The sequence below is a fragment of the Gekko japonicus genome, unplaced genomic scaffold, assembly GCF_001447785.1.
Source record: "Gekko japonicus isolate JY-2015 unplaced genomic scaffold, Gekko_japonicus_V1.1 scaffold431, whole genome shotgun sequence".
NCBI classification, from domain to species: Eukaryota; Metazoa; Chordata; class Lepidosauria; order Squamata; family Gekkonidae; genus Gekko; species Gekko japonicus.
In genome coordinates this window covers 81745-103452 of record NW_015162492.1, presented here as the reverse complement: position 1 = coordinate 103452, position 21708 = coordinate 81745, and the positions used below count along the sequence as shown (strand labels likewise).

Genomic DNA, 21708 nt, shown 5'->3' with positions numbered 1-21708 from the left:
GGCGGCGAGGCCGGTCTTTGCCTGCCTCGCCGCCGGGTCCTTCCCCGCCCTGCCTGCCTGTCTCCCTTCCCCCGCACGCAAGCCTGGTAGGTCGCAGATTTCGGGGGGGATTTAAACATCCCCCCGAAATTTTTTTCAACTTTTTTTATTTTTGTGCACATGTGGGGACTGGCCCACATGTGCACAAACCTCCCCCGGCCCCCCAAGTGCCCCCGAAGTGCAGATATAGATATCCGCACGGAGGGGGCAACTTGGCTATTAGTATAAGGATGCACCCATTGCATTCTGCAGGGCAGGGATCTGGTTTTTTTGTTTGTTTTTACCTCTGTTGCACTGAAAAACACCATGTAGATTGATGGTGCTAAGTAACAAATTTAAAGCCCTAGGGTGCAGAAGCTTTTGCTGGATTAAAATTGGGACCGGATTGCTGACAAATAAGAGAGGTGTAATTCGGTTTTTTATTGGTTTGGAAGCCATCATGAAAAACTTGGCAATACAACAGGCTTTCTAAAGTCAACTTTTCTTTCAGTCAGCTTCCAGTCCAATGGGCATGCATCCTCCTTGAAACTGCACAATGTGCTAGTGAATACTACCTTTTGCTCAGGCGATTTGGGCTCGGGAATTTAGCCATGCTTCCTGGGTCATGTGATGCTTTTGGGTGTCTCCTGCACCTGTTAGTTGTAGCATGGGCTACACGGGGAATGCTGGTACATCTACAGCAACTCCTTTGGGGTGATGTCACTACCCTAGTATCCACATAGAGCAGACTAGAGATTAATACTGCAAGGAGCTTTGCCACATAGAATAGTGGATGTATTCATTACAGTAGCTTAACTTTTCAACATTTCAGGCCCTTGTGCAGAACAGCAGCATGCTCCAGAATTTGTTTAGGAGCCGCTGGGCTGTGAATCATCCTCTGACATGAAAGGGCACCTACACACACTTGACAATTTGGCACATAAGGTGGCCACTAGGGCAGTACTAGGAGCTGTGGTGGCTCAAGTGGTTAAGACGCTGAACTGCAGGCTGTGGAAGGTCGGTAGTTCAGCAGTTCGAGACCCGAGTGTGCCGCATGATGGAGTGAGCTCCCCTCTCTAGTTCCAGCTCCTGCCAACCTAGCAGTTTGAAAGCAAGACATTGCAAGTAGATAAATAGGTACCACTTCAGTGGGAAGGTAACAGCGTTCCGTGCGCCTTGGTGTTTAGTCATGCCGGCCACATGACCACGGAAACGTCTTTGGACAGCGCTGGCTCTTCAGCTTTGAAACGGAGATGAACACCACAACCCTAGAGTCGGATTCGACTGGCTTTCAAGTAAGGGAACCTTTACCTTTACCTTTAGGGCAGTACTACAAAAGCACCTCTCATGAGACCCTGCAGTATTTTTGTTGACCGCTGAAACCCATCAATAAAACAGTGCAACAGGCTGCACCTTTAACAATTTGCCAGGGTTAGTCTGGCATTTCATGCCATCAGATAAGTCACTCTAGCTGCAGAAAATAACTAGCACAAGTCAAAGCTGTTACTGGCAGAGCCAATGGGGACAATTTCAAATTGGAAGGAAACATGGAAGCCCTCGCAAATTGCTTTAAACTCAGCAGACCACAGTGACCAAGGAAGTAAGGCAGTACCTTTGAACTGAGTACTCACATTTGATCCCCATTATCAACGCCTCCCTTCTTCCACCCCTTTGTGGTCTGCCCCACTGCTAACATCTAAACTGTCACGTTGTTGGGAAGGAGTCTACATGCTTGAGTTGGGAAGGAGACTATATGCTTGAGTTGCTCTATGAAGTGCTGTGGATATCGATTATCCTGTATAAACAGGGATTTGCAACCACACTCAGTAGGTCACCCAAGGGCTAGTGCATTCATACAGCAGTGAGAAATCTTGCTGCTTTCCAAGGACCTCCAAGCTGATATGGCCGGGATGAACCCAACGCTGCCCTCCCCAGCTCCAAGCTGGAAGGGGGTTGTTTTCCACTGCAGCCATGTAGATCTCAGAGGTGCTCTGAGCACTTCCAAAGCTAACATACAAGGAATTCCCTACATCTAGGGAATGTGCTGTTACAAGGTTTGACGACGACCTACAGGCTCAAATAATCTTGTCGTGGTGATCAACAGCTATAAGCCATGCTGCCTTCATGCCCGGCTTGTAGGAATCCCAGCAGCCACATTCAGAAACAGGATCAATTCAGAAACAGGATGCCACAGCGACGTAGGGTGGAAAGTTTTCCAAAACTTTATTTTCCCACAGAAAACATTCTGACCCAGGGCTGCTGAGCTGCAAATTAATCACATTAGATGGACTAAATGTGGGGTATGGAGGAGCATGGACAAGCCCCAGAACTTGTACGTGGTGTATTTGTCATCTTTTGCTAACACTATTTAAATATTTATCTAAATTTTAATCAGAAAATTTTCTGGAAAAGTTTCCCATTCAAATTTTCCCAGAAAACCACATCACTGAGATGCTAGACAGACTCTTTAGATCTTTCATTTGATCCAGCAGGGCTCTTACGATCTGTATCCCACTGTCAACATTTATACTGCAAGTTTTTTTAGGGTAGAGAGTAGTTGCTCATGCTATTCAACTTACAGAAGGCATTAAAAAACACTGGTACTACATATCTGATCTTCTTCTCTCTGCTCTACCAGTGCACACCTCCTTGTGGTCTTCGGACTGTGATTTTAACAGATCTGCCTTCTGTAAAGAATCCTGTGCTGAGCATGGAATGAAAGGCCCAAAGTGACCCAATGCTACCCTTCCTAAACACTTTTCAGTTCCCTCTGCTGCAACTTAGAAGAAGAAGAAGAGATTGGATTTATACCCCGCCCTTCACTTGGAGTCTCAGAGCGGCTTACAAACTCCTTTCCCTTTCCCTCCCCACAACAGACACCCTGTGAGGTGGGTGGGGCTGAGAGAACTCTGACACAAACTGCTCTTTTTCAAGGACAGCTGTGCCAGAGCTTGTGACTGACCCAAGGTCACATCAGCAGGTGCAAGTGGAGGAGTGGGGAATCAAACCCGGTTCTCCCAGATTAGAGTCCGCACACTTAACCACTACACCAAACTGGCTCTCTTAGCTGAACAGAGCTTGCATCAACCCTTAGCTGATGCAACTACTACACCAAACCTAGCTGAACAGAGCTTGCATCGACCCTTCCTGTGCTCTTCTAAGATCAAGAACAATCTTTTATATTCAAAATGAGGTCATAAGAAAGACGGAATACACAAGACTAAAATTCTAGGAGAACAAAAAACCACATTACTCCATTGGGAAGTCTAAATAAAATGATCTCATTTTAGACATTCCTTCAATGAAAGTTGATTTTACAAGTGCAGCCAAATACTTGTTCTTCTCCACCCCAGACTCCTGCTTACAGCCAACTTTTGCTGTAACAGCAGGGAAACATCACTGTAACCCTGTCATACAGCATCAAGATCATCTTCTAGTTTGCACAAATGACCAATGTGCTACAGCAAAAGAAATCCTGTATATATATATATTTTTAAAGAGTGGCCTTCATCCACCTATCTCCTATGTTTTCAAGGGCAGAAGTCCATCGTTCCATAGGCTAAGCAGAGGCTTATATATGTGTAGCAACCCAGATTCTGTCTTGGCACGTCTGATTAAAAGAATCTCAGGCAGCAGAGCTGGGAATACATGTTTCCAAAGCCTTGGAAGAACCACTGCCAGCTGGAGTCCATGACATCAGGCTGTCAAAAGCCAACTGCATTATGTTTGTAATTGTGTTGACCATTATACAAGTCGGTCTTGTTCCAGTTTCATCAAAAAGGGAAGCAGTACTGGTTAGAGAGTTCCCTTCAGAACATCAATGACTTACATTTCAGGCCAAATATAGGGCTGGGAAAGCGGCAACCAGATGTAGTGACAATTTTGCAATTAAAAGGAAGCATGCTCATATTTACAGAGAAAACAGAACCTTTCTGAGGAAGAACCTCGAGGAAGGCTCCCTCAAAGAGGAAACCATCCTAGAAATCTGAAAATATTAATCCTATTTCCCTCCCCCCAGTTCTCTTTCAGTACTTTTAAACGGTCTCCAGAAACAGTTGCAAAGCAGAGTTCTTAATAGGGATCTGAACAAACCCACCAGAGAAATGGCACCAGTTTTATAAAATGAACCATGTAATGCTTTGGGTCTGGCCTTCACAGGCTACAGGATGAGGTGGTAGAAGGGAATCCATACTGCAGGAGAGCAACCCTATAACATGTTTATATACAACATACTAGCTCCACCAATTCCCTGCAATGCTAGGCTTTGTGCTAACAGTTTTCTAAAACACGGGGGGGGGGGAGTGATTTCAAAATAGCACCCCCACCAGACTGAAGTGGTGCAATTCCACTCCACTGTCTCTTCTACTCTATGTATAGACCAGGCCTCAGGTGCTTCACCAGGGGAGCACCCATCAAATCCACTTCCAGCTTGTCTAATGTGAAGCTGCAGCCTTGCGCTAGATCTAGTTTAAAATGTCCCTCAACAGATCAGAACAAGGCCCATTCATACTAACTCCCCGCCCCAAGATGATCTCCAAGGTCTGCTCATATGTTAGTAGAAGTTCAACTGGACTTCTGAAAAGCCAGAAATAGCTGGGAAAGTGAGCCAGAAGGGCTATGGGACAGCTTCCACCCTCCACTCACTAAGTCAAGCTAGCAGCTCAATTCTGGAAGACAAATGTGTCATCAAGATGTTATATTACACCATACAGAGAATAAAAACTAAAGCCAAGTATTGGAAATCTCAAAAGGGGGCTGAAGCATTCTGCTTTTTTTAAAAAAAAAATCATTTAAGATGGAGCAGCACTAGATAACATGGTTGTTTAAGTAACCATTTGCTCACAGCAATTAAAAATCAATTCCAGCTGACCAGGCAAGGAAATAACTGTAAACTGAATGAAAAATCTGCTGCCCTCATCTCAAATGCTTGACTAACTAATAAACATTGTCCAAGGTGGGCAGCCGTGTTGGTCTGAAGCAGTCGAACAAAGTTAGAGTCCAGAAACCAAGTTTGTCACTCTTTTTATGTTAAAAAACACCTTCACTATTTTGCATGCTAATTTAACAAGCCACCTTCTATATATACAACTATGATCTGTAATTCCATTTCATTGTCTGACAAAGTGTGCATGCACATGAAAGCTCACACCTTGAATAAAACTTGGTTGGTCTTAAAGAAGAAGAAGAAGAAGAGAAGAGATTGGATTTATATCCCGCCCTTCACTACCCAAAGGTGTTTCAGAGCGGCTTACAAACTCCTTTCCCTTCCCCTCCCCACAACAGGCACCCTGTGAGGTGGGTGGGGCTGAGAGAACTCTGACACAAACTGTTCTTTTTCAAGGACAGCTGTGCCAGAGCTTGCGACTGACCCAAGGTCACATCAGCAGGTGCAAGTGGAGGAGTGGGGAATCAAACCCGGTTCTCCCAGATTAGAGTCCGCACACTTAACCACTACACCAAACTGGCTGGTGCCACTGGACTCTAACTTTGTTCTAATAAACATTGTGACCAATGACTCCTGTGGATTTACATTCAAGGCTTTAAGACAGTGGTGGCGAACCTATGGCACGGGTGCCAGATGTGGCACTCAGAGCCCTCTCTGCGGGCACGCGTGCCATCACCCCAGCCAGGCCCAGACCATCATTAAAGTGTCGAATTCTCTGCCAAATAATTTTAAGTAAATGAAAGCATTTGGGATTGCTTTCCTTACTTTGTTTGGATCATCTTAAGTTAATGAGTTGTTTTTTCTAAAGTAAAACCTCAGTATTCAGGTTAAATTGCCGTGTTGGCACTTTGTGATAAATAAGTGGGTTTTGGGTCGCAGTTTGGGCACTCAGTCTCTAAAAGGTTCGCCATCACTGCTTTAAGACAAAAAAACTGAGGGAGGAAATAGACCATCTCACCTCACAAATGCTTCCACTTACTTATACAAGTTAACCAGATGGTTGCTGCGCAGATGAATGAATGCTAAGAAGCTCATAATCTTTAAATACATTTAACACACTAAGAAGCACAGTTTTCTGTGTGTCCAGACCCAACAACTTTACCATACACTCCAAAGAGCATAAAATAGTAGGAAAGAAACCAACATCAGAGGGATGAAAGTCCATGGGCTTACAGGTCAGAGACTCCAAAACTGGCAGGACACAGCTGTTTGAGTTAGCAGAACAGATACAAGGTACATACAGAGTTCGCTTAATGGATCATTTTTTATGTGAACAAGGGAGCATGCTAAAATCTTTTGAATAATATGAGATGTGGGCAGTGATGTGGGTTTTCTAGGAAATTTTTCCAATTCAAATTTTAAAAAACACATTTAATCAGTGTTAGCAAAAGAAGGCAAACATACTATATGTACAAGCACTGAGCTTTGTCTATACTTCATAGCCTGCATTTAGTCCATCTGTCATGAATGATTTGTAGCACAACAGCCCTGACAACTATAGATAAAGAGATACTACATTGATATATGTGGGGTGGAAAATTTTCCACAGAAAAATATAGCATCAGAAAACCCTTACATTCACAATTAAGACACCCTTACACCTGAAAGGGACACACTGTTCTAGACAAATAATTACTAATCCACCAGGGGTCGTTTCGTAGAAAAAGAGCTAGGGGAACTCATTAGCATAACTCATTAGCATACGCCGCCACCCCTGACATCACCGGAAGTGTGTCATAAGGCCACACACCCGACCCCCAACGGTCCCGGCCGCCGCCACCGGCCTTGCAGCTCCACCGCCGAGCCCCGGCGGTGGACCTGCAAGGCCGGCGGGAGTGCAAGGAAGCCCCGCGAAGGCCCTCCCTGGCCCCAGGCAGGCAGGGGTGGGGAGAGGCGGGGAGGAAGCAACTTACCCCCTCCCTCTTCTCCTGCCTCCTCCTGGCTGAATGAGGGCCGGAAGCGGGGCGGCCGGAAGCAGGGGGCGGGGCTTCGTCATGTGCCCCGCCCCCGTACCTCACCCTGGGGAACTGCGATCCCCTGTGATCCCCCCCGAAATGACCTCTGTAATCCACAAACATTCATTTGACTGTCTGCTCACACATATCCTTGTTATTATTTCACCTTTCAAACCATAAAAGCTTAAGGATCAAGTCAGCCTTCCCTACCTGGTCACCTACAGGCAAAATGCCACAAGTGACCAAGAAAGCCGCTACTGAAAGGGCTGTGCTGACGGAAGAAGTAGAAAGAGCCAGCCATCTGAAATATGGAGATACAGTTCTTCTGATGAAAATAAGAAATAAGGAAGTGCCTGGCTAGAACACCAATAAGAGATCCATATGCAAAGTACTTCTGAGTTCTTTGTAGGAAGAAAGGAAAGTGTAGTACATCGGTGCAATCCTACACAGAGTTACACCAGTCTAAGCTCAATGAAATCGATGGAGTAACTGCACTGTTATTCTGGCAGCTTCACACAGCAGACTCCTTTTCATCTATTTGCATAAACTGAGGAGGGCAAAGAGCACTTCTTCCCGCTGCTTTTTTTACCTGCCGCATACGCAAACAAAGCTTGAAAATGTAAAGCTGCAGCTTTTGGCACACTTAATTGGGTAGTAATCCCATTGAACTTGCCTCTAAATAAACTAAATATTACTTCTAAATAAACAATACTTCTAAACAAACATATTGGCTAATCAAACTGAAGAGACTATTAAGAGCTAACCAGTTCAAATTTGCTCAGTCTTTCCAACAACTTTGTAGAGCAAAGAAGCATCACCTCCACCCTGCAGATGTGGAGACAGACAGAGAAGAGACTGGGAAAAACTACATTCTGAAAGTCCAACTAGCTGGTTTGTAGCATAAGCAGGACTCAAACCAGAGGCTTTCCCAACTTTAGGCCATTCCACACACTACACAACAGTAAACCTAGGTGAGGACTTCCGGTCGATGGCGGCGCGTTAAGCAGACTCACCTCCCGGACTTCTCGGGGGTAAAGCTGCGCTCTGGCTGGGGGAGGGGGCCCGCAGGCCCGCAACCCCCCCGGGACCTGGTGAAGGGGCCCTGGCCAAGGAACTTTTTAAGAGGCGGCCTCTTTGAGGGCGGAATGCCTGAGAATTGAGGCGCCTCTTAGTTCCAGTGGTTCCCCGTGCCATGAGACCCAGATGGGACTAGTGGCACTAACCGGAGCAAGCGTAGGAGATCCGGCGTTTGAAATGAAGTTTGGAGTGAGGTCAGAAGACCAACAATGAACGTGAGTCAATGCTAAGGCGATTTAAAGAGTAAAAGGCAGCTCCCCACCCTACTTCACAGACAGAGAAAAAGCGAGCGGGAGGAGGGATGCCTCCCATGCGCATACCTTAAACGAGTGAGGGGGGGAGCGGAAGAAAAGCAGAGGAAACTGCCAAGAGACACTTACCCGTGGGAGTTTAAGCGATCGAGTGCACATTCAGAGACTTTAGCAAAGTTGGGAAAAGTAAACAAACTATTAAGATGGCGGGGAAGAAGGACAAAGAAAGACTTCTGAAAACTAAGGGGCCGGACAGTCCTAAACCGGAAGTTACCAGTGAGGTGGTGAAGTCTGTAGCAGAGTCTATCCGCCCTCTGCTGGAACAGCTGAGTAACTTCAAGGAACAGATGTCAAAAGTAACACATAGCATAATGGCAACTCAAGCCCAGATGGCTGCAACACAAACCCAGATGGGTAATTTGATACAAAATATGAAGCAAGATGCTGAAAAAATAAAGGAAGTGACTGCAATTACAAGGAAAGTAAAGAAGAAAGTTAAAAAGCTTGAGGAAAAGACAACTTCTTTGGAAGATCAAATGCTACAAGTTCAAATGGAAAAGGCCAGCTTGGTTCTTCGCTTCCAGGGCATGCCAGAAAAATTGGGGGAGAATCTTAAAGAAGAAATGAGTGAATTACTAGCTCCAAGGGCAGATATGAAAAAAGAACTGTTACTAAGCGAAATGGATGTGGTCTATAGATCATATTCAGGATATATAAAGAAGAAGAATCTGCCTGGGGAAATTGTTGTAAGATTCTCGAAGAGGCATTTGAGGGATGCAATCCTGAAAGCGGTTTCTGGTGCTCCTCTGAAAGTGGGAGAAAGTATCATCAGAACATTGAAGGATATTCCATTTGAGGTGAGACAATGGAGAAAGAAATACAAAGAGTTGGTGGCTTTTCTTCAGACAAACGCAATTGGATATAAATGGTTGTTTCCAGAGGGAGTCACTTTCAAGATCAAAGACAAAAAAAAGAAAAGATTGACTCTGTCATAAAAGCTAAAGAGTTTTTAAAAGATCAGCTGGGAAGATCAGAGGATGAAGAAAAAGAAGAGGACAGCAAGTCTAGTGGCGAGCTGGACTCTGGTACTTTCGGAGAGGACTCTCTGGACAAGAAGGGGGCTGCTGCTCCAAAAAGCTGAAGGACTCTGCATGGTGCCTCGGGAAAGATGAAAATAGAAGATTTGGGGATGTTGTCTTTAGACAGTGAATTGTAAAAGTTAGAAAAAACAAATGTATTAATAATGATTGACTCAGTTTATTTTATGTTTAAACGAAGGAAAGTTTCATTGTGAATAAGCTATTGATGATCTCCTCTCTTGGGTTTTTAGGTCGTTGTGGGTATCTTTACTTTATCCTGTATATGTAGTTCCCATTCCTGTTTTTCTGTAGTAGTTTTTTGTAGTTTTGAAAAATAATAAAAAATTCCCCTCCAGGAAAAAAACAATAAACCTAGGCTTGCCACTGACTGCTCAGCAGAGGGCTAAAGACAATCCTGGCTCTCTGAGGACCATTAGAACAAAGTTTGAGTACAGTGGCACCTTTGAGACCAACAAAGTTTAATTCTGGGTATAAGCTTTTCTGTGCATGTACACTTCTTCAGATGTTTCCACAGCCAGCTCATGAGTATTTTAGGTATGCATGTGTATCTAGCTGTGCATCTAAAGCAAACATGACAGGTGATGTGATCCTTTGCATCGCACTACACCCAGCACCAGCTCACATTATCCATGTTCACTGCCTCTGGAACCCTTGTTAAGAGGTAGAATTAAATTCTTGTGAATAAATGATTAAAAACAACAACAACATTGGATGCATACCCCAAAAGAGGACAACTAAGGGGACTCATATGTCCCTACCAGTGACACACTCTGGAGCCAAACAGGGAACAGGCAGTATCTTCCCACCATTCACTCCTGAAATTCCCACCTTCATGCTTATCAAGCCATCTCAACACACACACACCCCGGCCCCACCAATGCTCAGTTTCTAGGAAACAAGTCCAACTGGAAATAAACCACATTCTCTAAGACCTAGAAGCCTTCCCCTGATCCCTGCAAACTGCTTAGTCAACAGAGACGAAAAGACACTCTGAACATGCCTAGGAGAGCTACTTTTATTCTTACTTCCAAATAGGGTTGCCAGGTCCCCCCTAGCTACTGGTAGGGGATGGGAGGTAGGGTTGCCAGATCCAGGTTGGGAAACTACTAGAGATTTGGGGATGGAGCCTGGGGAGGACAGGGACCTCAGTGGGGTACAATGCCGCAGAGACCACCCTCCAAAGCACCAAATTTCTCCAAGGGAACTGATCTCTGTAGTCTGGGGATGAGTTTTAATTCTGAGGGATCCCCAGGTGGTACTTGGAGGCTGGCATCCCTAAGCTCCAGGATCTAACCCCCATTTGCTACCAGGGCACACAGCACCAGCGACGCACAAATCCGGGGTAATATACCCCGGGCTATTTAAGAGGGGAATGCCGGGCGAAGAAGATTAGACGGCCAAGGAACCAGTTTAAGAGGAACCGCTTAAAAAGAGGAACAGTTTCCTAATACCCCCTCCCCACCCCCGGGCGGCCGGGGGGGGGGAACTAATGCACTGAGACAGCGTTGTCTGCCTAGTGCTGCTCCAGGCCCGCGCGGAAATTTTGCGGGGAAGACTCGGCCGGAACTCCCTACCTGGCGCTACAGCTGCTGCGGGCACGGCTCACCCCCTCTCCGGCTGCAGCCGCTTCGTTCTCCCTTCTTGGCTTCAGCTCCAGCGGAAGTGGAGGAAAGAAAAATGACACGAAGAAGCACTTCCAGGGCGGCCGAAGGGACCCGGAAGAAGATGAAAGAGCGGCGTTAGTGCGAGAAATAATTGCGTGGGTTTTGTTTAGTTGTCTAGCGCGGCGCTTTACAGAGCAGTAATAATAATGCAACGATAGGTTCCTTACCTCGGGAAGTTTAAAATGCCCTTTGGCGGTTGCTTGCTGCTGCAAGAACAACAAGAAAGTCTTGTGACGCTGCAAAGACTCGTAGATTAGCGGTCGGAACCCTATCCAGATTTATCTGGAGATAAACCGCCTTGAACAAAGTGGGACTTGTTTCGGAGGGGAGAGGGCACGCATCAGGGTTGCGTGACAGCCCCGGGACATCTGCGGATGGGGGTATCGTCTATGAAACCTTCTGTCAGATTAAATTTGCAATCCCTAACGTGTTTAGTAGGGTACAAATCCCAATGAAATCAGTATGACTTTCATCTGAATATACAGGGTTGTAGCCTCTAGGGTACCACAAGACTCTTAGCTGGTTTTACTTTAAGGTCCCAGTCATAGTACATGGGAATAACTCATTGAACCCAATGACGCTTACCTCTGAGTACATTTGTACAGTTTAGGGTTGCATGCCTTTGAATTATTAATATCACATTTATATAGCAATTTAAAACATTCATAGTGCTTTCACACCTTGGTTTATTATAAAAGTGTGTAAAAGGGTACAGTTGGGGAGGAGAAAGTTTGAAATCATGGGTGTAGGTCCTACTGAACTCAGTGGGAGTTACTTTTGAGTAGACTGGGCTGAAAGAAAATAGGTGGGGAATTGAAAATACTGGATAGGAGATGGGGTGGCATTGGCAGCTGAAAAAAAAGATTCTAATGAGGGGCTTATGCTTTTAGTGTCTGCATAGCTGACAGAAATCCAAGGGGTGAGGTTTTCCCATTACCTATTTTCCATAGGAAGAAGAATATATCTGTTGGATATCTGCTCACCAGACCCTGTGTGTGCAGGTTATCACACCAGCATTTTTTTGAGACAGAGTATAATATGAGATTGATTTAGGATCTAATCCAGCAACATTGTTCTTTTATGTAGTTGTTAAAGCCCCCCCCCCCCCGGGTGAGGCGGTTTGCACACATGGCCCTTAAAGTATCCTTTCCAGCTGCAGTTCATGTTCACTTGTGAATGTCATAACCAAATAATAGAAAACGAGGCATTTTGAAAAGTGGAATCTACTCTCTAGTCCATGTGGGTTTAATATTCATATTATAAATCATACACATACAAAAAAGCATGTTTAATGTTACATGTCAAAATGCCCCCAAATGACATATTTATCAAAGAACATGAAAAAGCATGGCAGCCCAGACTGGATGCAAACATGCTAAGGCTGCCTTTCCGTTCTAAGGATGCCTTGAAAGCAGGAGAGAGACCCCAGAAAGAGCTGCAGAATACTAAGCAAAGACGCATCCCTGATTATAATAAATCCACACATTCCTCAAAATGCTTAGTATGGATCAATTTGTTGCAGCTATATTAGGCACGTTGGTATTATTATTTCCCCCATACTAGAGCCAAGAAGCTGAGTCTGGTAGGGATTTGCACAAGATCATCTAGTGAATTTCTGCCAGACTTTCTGAGCAGTTGCTTAGTCTCATATTAGTTGCTAATAATATAGTGATCAACACATAGTTATCAATTACTGCATTCTAAATCAAGATGGGTAGCCATGTTAGTCTGTCTGTAGCTGTAGAAAAGAACACGAGTCCAGTAGCACCTTAAAGACTAAGAAAAGTTGTGTCAGGGTATGAACCTTTGTGAGTTACTACTCATTTCTTCAGATACAGCTAGAAAGTGAGTCCATCTATTCTTATACCTTGGACAGTGGAGTGATTTCAGATGCCAAATGACAATAGCAAGTGAATGGCAATAGCAGGCTTGATTGGATTAGGTGTGATACGCAAACGGGTAGTAGGTGTGGAGAAATCAGCATTGGTAATGAGATAGGAAACCTAGGTCCCAGTTCAGTCCAGGAGGATGCATTGTCTTGAGCTTCACTATCAGTTGTAATTCAGCAGTCTCTCTAATCTCCCTTTGAGATTCCTTTGAAAGAGAACTGCTACTCTTAGGTCAGCAACTGAATGTCCTGGAATACTTACTTACTTAGATGCTTACCTGACGGATATATAGCAGGCATTTTTGCAACTACAATGTCCTCCTGATATGGTGATTTGGGATTTCTAGTCTCTACAAGAAATAGCAGACCTTTAACCAAGGATGGCACTAAGAATGTTCTCACTTGTGTGGAGAGTATCTGTGAGATGTTGCCTAGCAACAGGAAATGATAGGCCTGCCTGGCTCCGTCTGTGATGAGAGAACTGGAGAAGGCAGCAGAAATCTTCCTTGAAAGTCAAATGTATTATGTAGCTGTGCCATAGCAGCCATATATATTTATTCATGTCTGCCCCATTCATTGCTGTGGGTGTATGTCTATTTTTAAACAAAAATAAGCATCTGGGTGAGAGAGACGTGTCCTCCCCACTGTCAGTGAATGAAGCATTTTTCTCCCGCCCAGTTCCGATACCGAAAATGAGGCAGGCTGTGGAGAAAAGTGCTTGACAATAACAAGAGTCTGAGAGGGAGAATTTAGCTCGCCTCACCCGTATATTCTTTTTAATGTAACACACACATTTTACATGTGAATAAAGCAGACATATGAATAAATCCCATGATGCAGTTGTCCTTGTAACATTTATTTATTTAATGCAATGTTAATTCTACCCTTCCTCCAAGGAACTCAAGCTGGTGTTTATGATTTCTCCCCTCCTCCATTTTCTCCTCACAACAACCCTATGAGGTAGGTTAGGCTGAGAAAGAGACTGGCCCAGGAAGATCCAGTGGGCTTCATGGCAGAATGAGGATTTGCATCCGGGCCTCCAACACCAGTGTGGTGTAGTATAGTGGTTAAGAGTGGTGGACTCTAATCTGAAGAACCAGATTTGATTCCCCACTCCTCCACATGAAACCAGCTGGGTAACCCTGGGTCAGTCACAGTTCTCTCAGAGCTCTTTCAGCCCCACCTACCTCACAGGGTGCCTGCTACGGGGACAGGAAGGGGAGGCGATTGTAAACTGCTCCGAGACTCCTTTGGGTAGTGAAAAGCAGAGTATAAAACCAACTCTTCTTCTTAAACACTACACCAATTGGCTCTAGATTGGACTAGAGAGAGCCAAGTGGTGTTTGCTAAAGAGGTCCTATAGTCATTTGGCAGTAACTGATAGATTCCAATAGTCATTTGTGTACCCGCTCTGAGGTGCTGCCATCCCTGTGTTGAGGAGGTACCTGCAGAGGTATTATTCACATTCTGATACAGGCCTTTTTATCTCAACATCTCTCTAAAGCTGCCATTGCTGGAAAGGATGGCTTGTCCCCCAGAACCCCAGAGAGAGAAAGTTCTTTGCCCATCAGCACCATTATCTCCTTCTAGACACAGTGCTTCCTAGTTGGGGTGACCCTGAAGGAGAGCGTGTGGAGTTCTGAGCAAAGCCCAGAGAATCAAAGGGACAGGGACCTATTTCTTCCTCTCCATTGTCTTTGGGGGAGTGTTTTGAACTACCAGGATAAGTTTTAACCCTACATACATTGGGAAAAGCAAACCCATTTAAGCTCAGTTGAAACCCCCATGTTGATATATACATTTATATAAAATACTTGCTTTGAAATTGTGGTTCAGGATGGTGAACTGGGGAGAGAATATGTGCCCCTCAACATACCTGGTTCACATGTGTGGGAGAATGAGGTGGCAGAGGTCTGAGGTGGTAGAATGCACTGCAAGTGAAGAATCTCATTTTAGGATGTTTCCCTATGTTGATAAATCCCTGCAGTTACAATACCATGACTGTTAGCAAAGAACTTTTCTTCCTGCTGTGCTAGTTTTCTATTGCAAGGTATTTTGATGCAAAGGAACGTTTAAAGCTGCAATAGTTTTTATTCAAATTTAAATGTACATCATGCATCATATACAATGATGTAATAAAACAAAAGGTAATGAAAAGGAGACGGAAAACATAGCAAACCAAAAAAATATTCTAGTTTTACTCTTTCGTGTATTAAAAGCAAACTTTTCAGGTTTTAAGAAGAAGCACGCCAACCGTTTTAATTTGGAAAATGGTGTGCTTCAGGTATCTGGGCAAGACTATGCTAATGCAGAGTTTTCTTCGCAGTGGCTCCTTGTTTACGATCAAATTGAGCTGAATGGCCCTCTGGATCTTCGGGGGGGGGGGGACTGTCTAGTTTGTGCAGCTGTTTCCTGTTTGGCCTGCAGCATTTGGCAAACGCGATGCTGTAGTGTACAAGCTCAAGGTTGCTGACACAGCTTCAGCAGTTCTGTTTCCAGTAAAGTGTCCGCCTCCGTCCCCTTTTGCGCGTATTGTTGACCTCCTTTGCTCCAGGAAGGCTGCCAAGGTCCGTGCAGGGAGGGGGAGAGAATGAGAAACAGATGCCTGTTTGTTCTGTGTTGTTCTGCTGGGCATCCCGGAGCACCTCAAAAAGTAACTACGGGGGCCTGGACTGCACAGGAGAGCTGGGACAGTGTTGCCAACAGATCAGGTTGCAGCCGTCCTTATCCAGTTTTGCTCGGTACCCTTGGTGCACCACCAAGTTGATACATTCAGCAGATTAACAGTAAAGCTGTTGCCTGGAATTTGCCCCTTCAGGCAACACAAGGGGTGGGTTGTATGTTTACTGCCCTCCCCTAACAATCTCCCTACCTTAAAATAAAACCGCCCCTGAAGGAGAAAGGGAGACCAAATTCTTGTCTGTGGCATACTTGTTTTCTCCATGCAGGGAGCTTTTATTATAGATGGTCATTCCTGTATATACACACCAGGCCTTCCAAAGTGGTGGATTCCAGGGAAAGACTTGCCATGTGATTTTGCTGAATGCACACACATCCATGTTCAGGACTCCAAGCACAACCTCTTCCTCTTTAATTTGTGGCAGCCTCTTAAGTGGCCTCAGTCTCCTCATGTTACCACAAAGCTCAGCAGTTTTTCCTTCTTGCCTCAGTCAGCATCGAGACCAGACACACTTACCACCCCGTGATGACCTCACACATCTAACCTATGTTAACATAGTACAGCATGCTATGTATTTTCCATGAATATGCCATATGGCACATTTTCGTTAGTTTTTGCAGTGCTATGATGCAGCTTTTCAATCAGTAGCCGGTGTCCACTTCATCAGGGATGCGGGAGGAGCTAGGCTGGAAAAAGGACAGGGTGGAAATAGATATTTATAATTTGATTGCACAATTTGAATTATTTCCCCTTGGAACCTCTAGGTAGTTCTTTTGTAAATAAATGGTTCCTAGTTAAGATCAGAAATGTCTTGTTTTTCTTACATGGTTCTCAAGATATTTTATTTTCATTACTTATAGGGGGCCCTTTCTCACTTGGACTCGAGGCAGATCAATCACCGAGTCAATCAATACAATCAACAAGATGGGACATTCAGTAATCAATGAAATAGGATCTGAGTTGTAAAATCAACTAGAAGTCTGAAAACAGAACTCAAGCAAAGCAGAAGGGTTAACAGGACGTACTAAATTATGCAAAATTACACAATAGGATCCAACCCATGGCAAACTGTACACAGCAGTACAGACCACAGGCCCCAATAATTTATCCAAGGAACTACCCTATTGCCTGCATAGAAAAGCCCTCTTGAATAATGCAGTTTTGTGTCGTTTGCGGAAAGCCAGGCAAGTGTGGGAGCCTCTTCCTAACTTCAGGCAGGCCATTCCATGGAGTGGGGGCCACAGCAGAGAAGGCCACGTATACAGGCAGATGTGAACTTTGCCCATTTGCAGGTTGAGCAAAGCTGTCCTGGTGGAGCATAGGGGGAGAGACAGTCTCATAGATATGGGGGTCCAAGGCCATGAAGGGCTTTATGAGTCAATTTCCACAGTGTCTAAGAAAATGTCAATAAATTTTCAGATTGTGGCCTTATTTGAATACCCTTGTAGAAGCACTTTGTCCGTGGCTGGCTACACACACACCCCTTACCTATGAGCTCTGGGCTGGGTGAGAGGTCCAAGACGTCGGGGAAGCCAGCAGCACACACAAACCACTGTCGTCTGATGCTGAGGATCAGAGCCAGAGAGCCATGGCATGGCATAGATGGAGCCAAAGACAATCTCACCAGCACCTCACTCCCAGTATGACACAGGGTTCCTTTCTTCTCTTGCAAAAAAGCGTGACCAGAGCTGTCCTTTGCACAGCAAAGCAGTCCTGTTGGGGCAGCACAACAATTAATGCAGACAGTTCTCCCACTAAGCTTGAACTCTCAGGAATTTGCATATAAGAGTGCCAAAGACCATATGGAGGATGTTGGTTCTCAACAATGAAAATTCTCACCCATCTGGAATCTGCTGGGAACAGACTGTCAGTTTTTAACAAGCCAGTTCCATTATAACATGTGGTTGCCAACTTCCAGGTGGAACCTAGACATCAGCCAGAATTGCAACTCATCTCCAGACTACAGATATAAGTTCTTCTGGAGAAAACGGCCACTTTGGAAGGTGGACTCTATGGCATTGTACCCCACTGAGGTCCCTCCCTTCCCCAAACCTTGCTCTTCCCAGCCCCCCTTCCAATCTCGGAAAGTCCCAAGCTGGAACCGGCAACTCTACTTGTGCAGCAGCTGGAATGCTATATAGTACCAGTTTTGGAGGTCAGGTATGAACCACTGAGTTGGGGGGAAGAGGAAAGAAGCATTTGGATATTTGCCTCGGTGTCAAAACATCCTGAGATGAAACATTACCAATGTGTAACAAAATGGTATCTTAGTAGTGAATGGAAACTTGCTAGAATTTATGGGATTTCAAAGATCCTAAACATCTAAATATTTGGGAAAGCAAGGTGGTTGCAAGTATGACTCCTAAATATGAACAAAAAGGGGTTGTCATTTACACAGAAATGTATATTAATATTTCAAGAACTCTTCAGTAAGGTCACATTATCAGAAAACCTAGACACAGAGCTGCTCATTTTGTGGGCTCACTGCCATACTAGGGACCCCCTGTTTTCCCTTAACCTCCATGAGCCAATTTCCCCCCACCAAACAAGAGGAGAGTTGATTGTGTGACACCACTGGAGGCCTCTGTGCCCTGTCTCATTTTCTGGGACCCTTGTGCAACATTTGTGGGAAACAGTAATAGGCGCCTTATGGACCTAACTCAACCCGAGTAGTGATGATCACCAGCAAATAAAGACCAAATGGAATGACACAGCAAGCACAACCACCTGTCTGGTGTGCCTTGATCGCCCTCTGGTGGCCAGACTCTGCCTTTTTGCAGTTTCTTCCCTATTTTGTAAGACTTTTATTTGGGGAAGAGGACAAATTTGAAGTGCACCCACAGTTGGGGAGGGGGAGTTTGTTTGCATCATTGAGTATACGTGTTTATCAGCTCTAAGGTTCCGAGAAGTACTGGGCGGGGGGGGGGGGGAATCCAAAGCGAGATAGTAATACTTACTCCCTTTTCAACCAATCAGACCACTGTGGGGGGCCTGCTTTGGGTGCCCCTGCCTTCTGAGGCTGGGTAGGTGGCAACCCAGGAGAGGGCCTTCTCAGTAGCGGCACCAAAACTGAAAGCCTCTCCCCTTCTGCTGTGCTCTTCCGCCTGCAGGTAAAGACTTTTTTAAAAACTTATTTTATTTACTTCATTTATATCCCACTTTTCTTCCCCAATGCCCAAAGGGACCCCAGGTGGATTACCTAATTCTCCTCTTCTCCAAATTACCCTCACAACGACCCTGTGAAGTAGGTTAGGCTGACTGTGTGCCTGGCCCAAGGCCACCCAGCGGTTTTGCTTGGCATTCCCTCAGTGATCCCTCCTTTCTCCCTGACATTTTGTTTTTTTTATTTTTTGTACTTCTTTTAAACTCTAGTTTTAACTTGTTTTAATGATTTACTTGTGTGTTGGTTTTAATGACTTTTATGATGAGGTGTTAATGCGTGTGTAATGTATCCATCTCCGACCGTGTGCGAGGCTCGGTCTCCACGCGGTCATGCGAAGTGCCCGAGCTTCGCTTCCAAAGACAATGGCCCAAGCGGATCCTAACTTCTGAGGGTTAGGTTTCCGCCTGGGAGCCTATGGAACTCTACCGTTCTAGCCTATCACTAGTGTGTGGGTGTGTTTGGGTGTGGGGTTTTGTGCACATATAAGCCGGCCTGCAAGCCGGGAACTTTGTCTTGTTCTTACCTTGAAATAAAGTATGAGAGCTAAAATCGCTAGTAAGTCTCAATACTTTTCAGCGTGTGTCTTAATTTGTTAGCTGCTTTGGTGGCCTTAAGGGAGCAGAAAGGCAGGGTAAAAGTATTGCTAACAAATGCATAGATAAATAAACAAACTTTATTAGGAACAACCAGAAATCATGGCACAGTGAGCCATCTTCGAAGTTTTGCAGATCTCTGTCTCAGGCAGGGGTCATTTCATAAAAAAAGAAATGCAGGAGCTCATTAGCATAACTCATTAGCATAACTTATTTGCATATGCCACACCCCCTGACATCACCAGAAGTGTGTCAGAAGGCAACACCCACCACTCAGGCTCCACTGGACTGCTTTGGATTCCTAGCTATTGGGGAGGGGGGAACGTGCAGATCTGTCCTCACAGAGGAGGGAGAGCTTGTACCTGAATAAAACTTGGTCTTAAAGGTGTCACTGGGCTGTTTTGGACTGGGGGGCCGGGGGGAGCTCTGCAACTTACCTGGCTGCTTCTTGCTCTGACTGAGGGCTGCTGGGAACAGGGGGTGGGGCTTGTTGCATGTGCCCGCCCCCTGGGCTATTTACTGCCGGAGCTCCGCTCCTGTGCGCTCCTGCAGGAAATGACCCCTGGTCTCAGACAATATTAACTAAAAGGGGAAGAGAGAAAAAATGTTGCTGGTAGAGAGCTATGGTGGAAATCTTGTCGGCCATCTTAAGGTAGTGGATTCAGGAAGCTCTTTAGAGTGTGCTGTAGTTGTTGCCTGGCCAGAAAACAAGCAGCCTGGCCCATTTCTGAGCCTTTAACTGAGGTCCGTGATGCAGAAATCAGCAGGTGAAGTTTTTCATGGCTGGGAGGCTTGGAGTACATGTGCTTCTCAAAAGCATTTAAAGGGGGGGTGGCACGCACCCCTCTCCCCCCTCCTGCAAGATTTAAAGGGCCCTCCAGCTGATCAGCTGAAGGGCCCTTTAAATCTTGCCGGAAGGGAGGGAGGGAGGGGTGCACACCCCGCCCCTTCTCAAAAGCATTTAAAGGATCCCATTTAAGTGCTTTTGGGAAGAAGCAGGGGGCCCTTTAAGGAAGGGGCCATAGCCTCTAATAGTCCCACTGTTGCTACGGGCCAGCTGAGAGCTAAACGAGACTGTCTGCTAGTGGCTGCAGGCCAAACTGATATTACAAGGACAGCTCTGGGGAAGTTTAGAGCCTTTAGAGCCTTCGGTTGTTCTTCACGCAAAAGACCATAGGCTACACTGAGGGATACCAGGAACCAAAAAAGCAATGTCTGTTTTTCAGAGGGAAAGCAGCCATTCTCACCACTCCTGTGCCCTCTGCAGTTTCCATTTTGCACCTTGTCTAATTTGTTGGAAATGACCAAAGGGAAGTTTGAGAGGCCAGCAGGTCAGAGAGCCTGGGAGGCAGGAGAGAGGTCGCTCTGGGCTCTGTTTCCCCAGGAGGGTTGCCAAATGGCCCAGAGAAAACGGCCCTACCCCTTTAGTAGAGGCTCAATGGGATGTTGTTGTTTTTCAACCATAAAAGTTTTATTAATTTTTAATAATATAACACAAAAGAAAGTTTTTCATTACACAGGTTTCTTCACCTCAGGTTAAGTACAATGAAATCATCAACGATTTACAAATATTCACTAATGATATCAAATCATTCACAGCGATTTAACCATATAATAATATTTTGTATTTGGCATCAGTGATAGTTTCTTAATCAAATCTATCAAATGATAGTTTCTCTAATATGGGGTACCATTTCCCTAGTGGGTTATATAACTCACACTCATTTTGATCTGTAGTATTATATATAGAAATTGTTTCTAGTAGAAAAAAACCCCAAATTTTAGAAAGCCATTGATTGATGGTTGGAGGATGGTTAATGGGATGTTATTTACGGTACCTCCATGCCATGAAATGCTTCAGCTGCTCATTTCTCCACATTAAGCCTTTGTTAAAGGGGCAGGACACATTTCTGCTGGCAACCCAGGTCCTGACCATATCATCTCTCCCAAGGAGGGTCTGGCCATTTAACTTACTGGGAAAATTCCTGGTGGGGTACTGCACTGGAGGATGACTGTCAGCCAGAAACAAGCGGAGACAGGACCCAACAGGTCCACTACCACTGCCGGAGTTGCATAGCACAGGCCCTTTGGCAGCAGCTATTAGTGGTGTCTACTCACCCATCTCCTCCTGCTGCGCTACCACTGGAGGTGATAGGTGGTGGATTCTGAGCTGAGTGGTCCCTGCAATGGCACAGCACTGCAAGGGCCATTCCGCTCGACGTGTTCCTGGGCCTTTTAAGCCTTTCTCATTTCCCCAGCATTCCATCTGTACTTTCCTGGTTCTACAGTGGGATATCTATTTACAATATTTGTAGACTGACGTTTTGTTGAATTATAAGTTTCCTTCAAAACAACAGCAACGACATAATGTTGA

At 45.2% G+C, this 21708-nt stretch overlaps 1 protein-coding gene across 2 annotated transcripts in view; it reads right to left on the bottom strand.

Annotated features, from left to right (window-relative positions):
- AP1B1 (adaptor related protein complex 1 beta 1 subunit) overlaps positions 1-10999 on the bottom strand; it is a 58412-nt gene extending 47413 nt beyond the window's left edge. For both annotated transcript variants that reach the window (XM_015406047.1, XM_015406048.1), the window contains exon 1: positions 10921-10999. The gene's annotated coding sequence lies outside the window, so the exon portion shown is untranslated. The remainder of the gene's footprint in view (positions 1-10920) is intronic.
- Positions 11000-21708: the final 10709 nt, after the last annotated feature.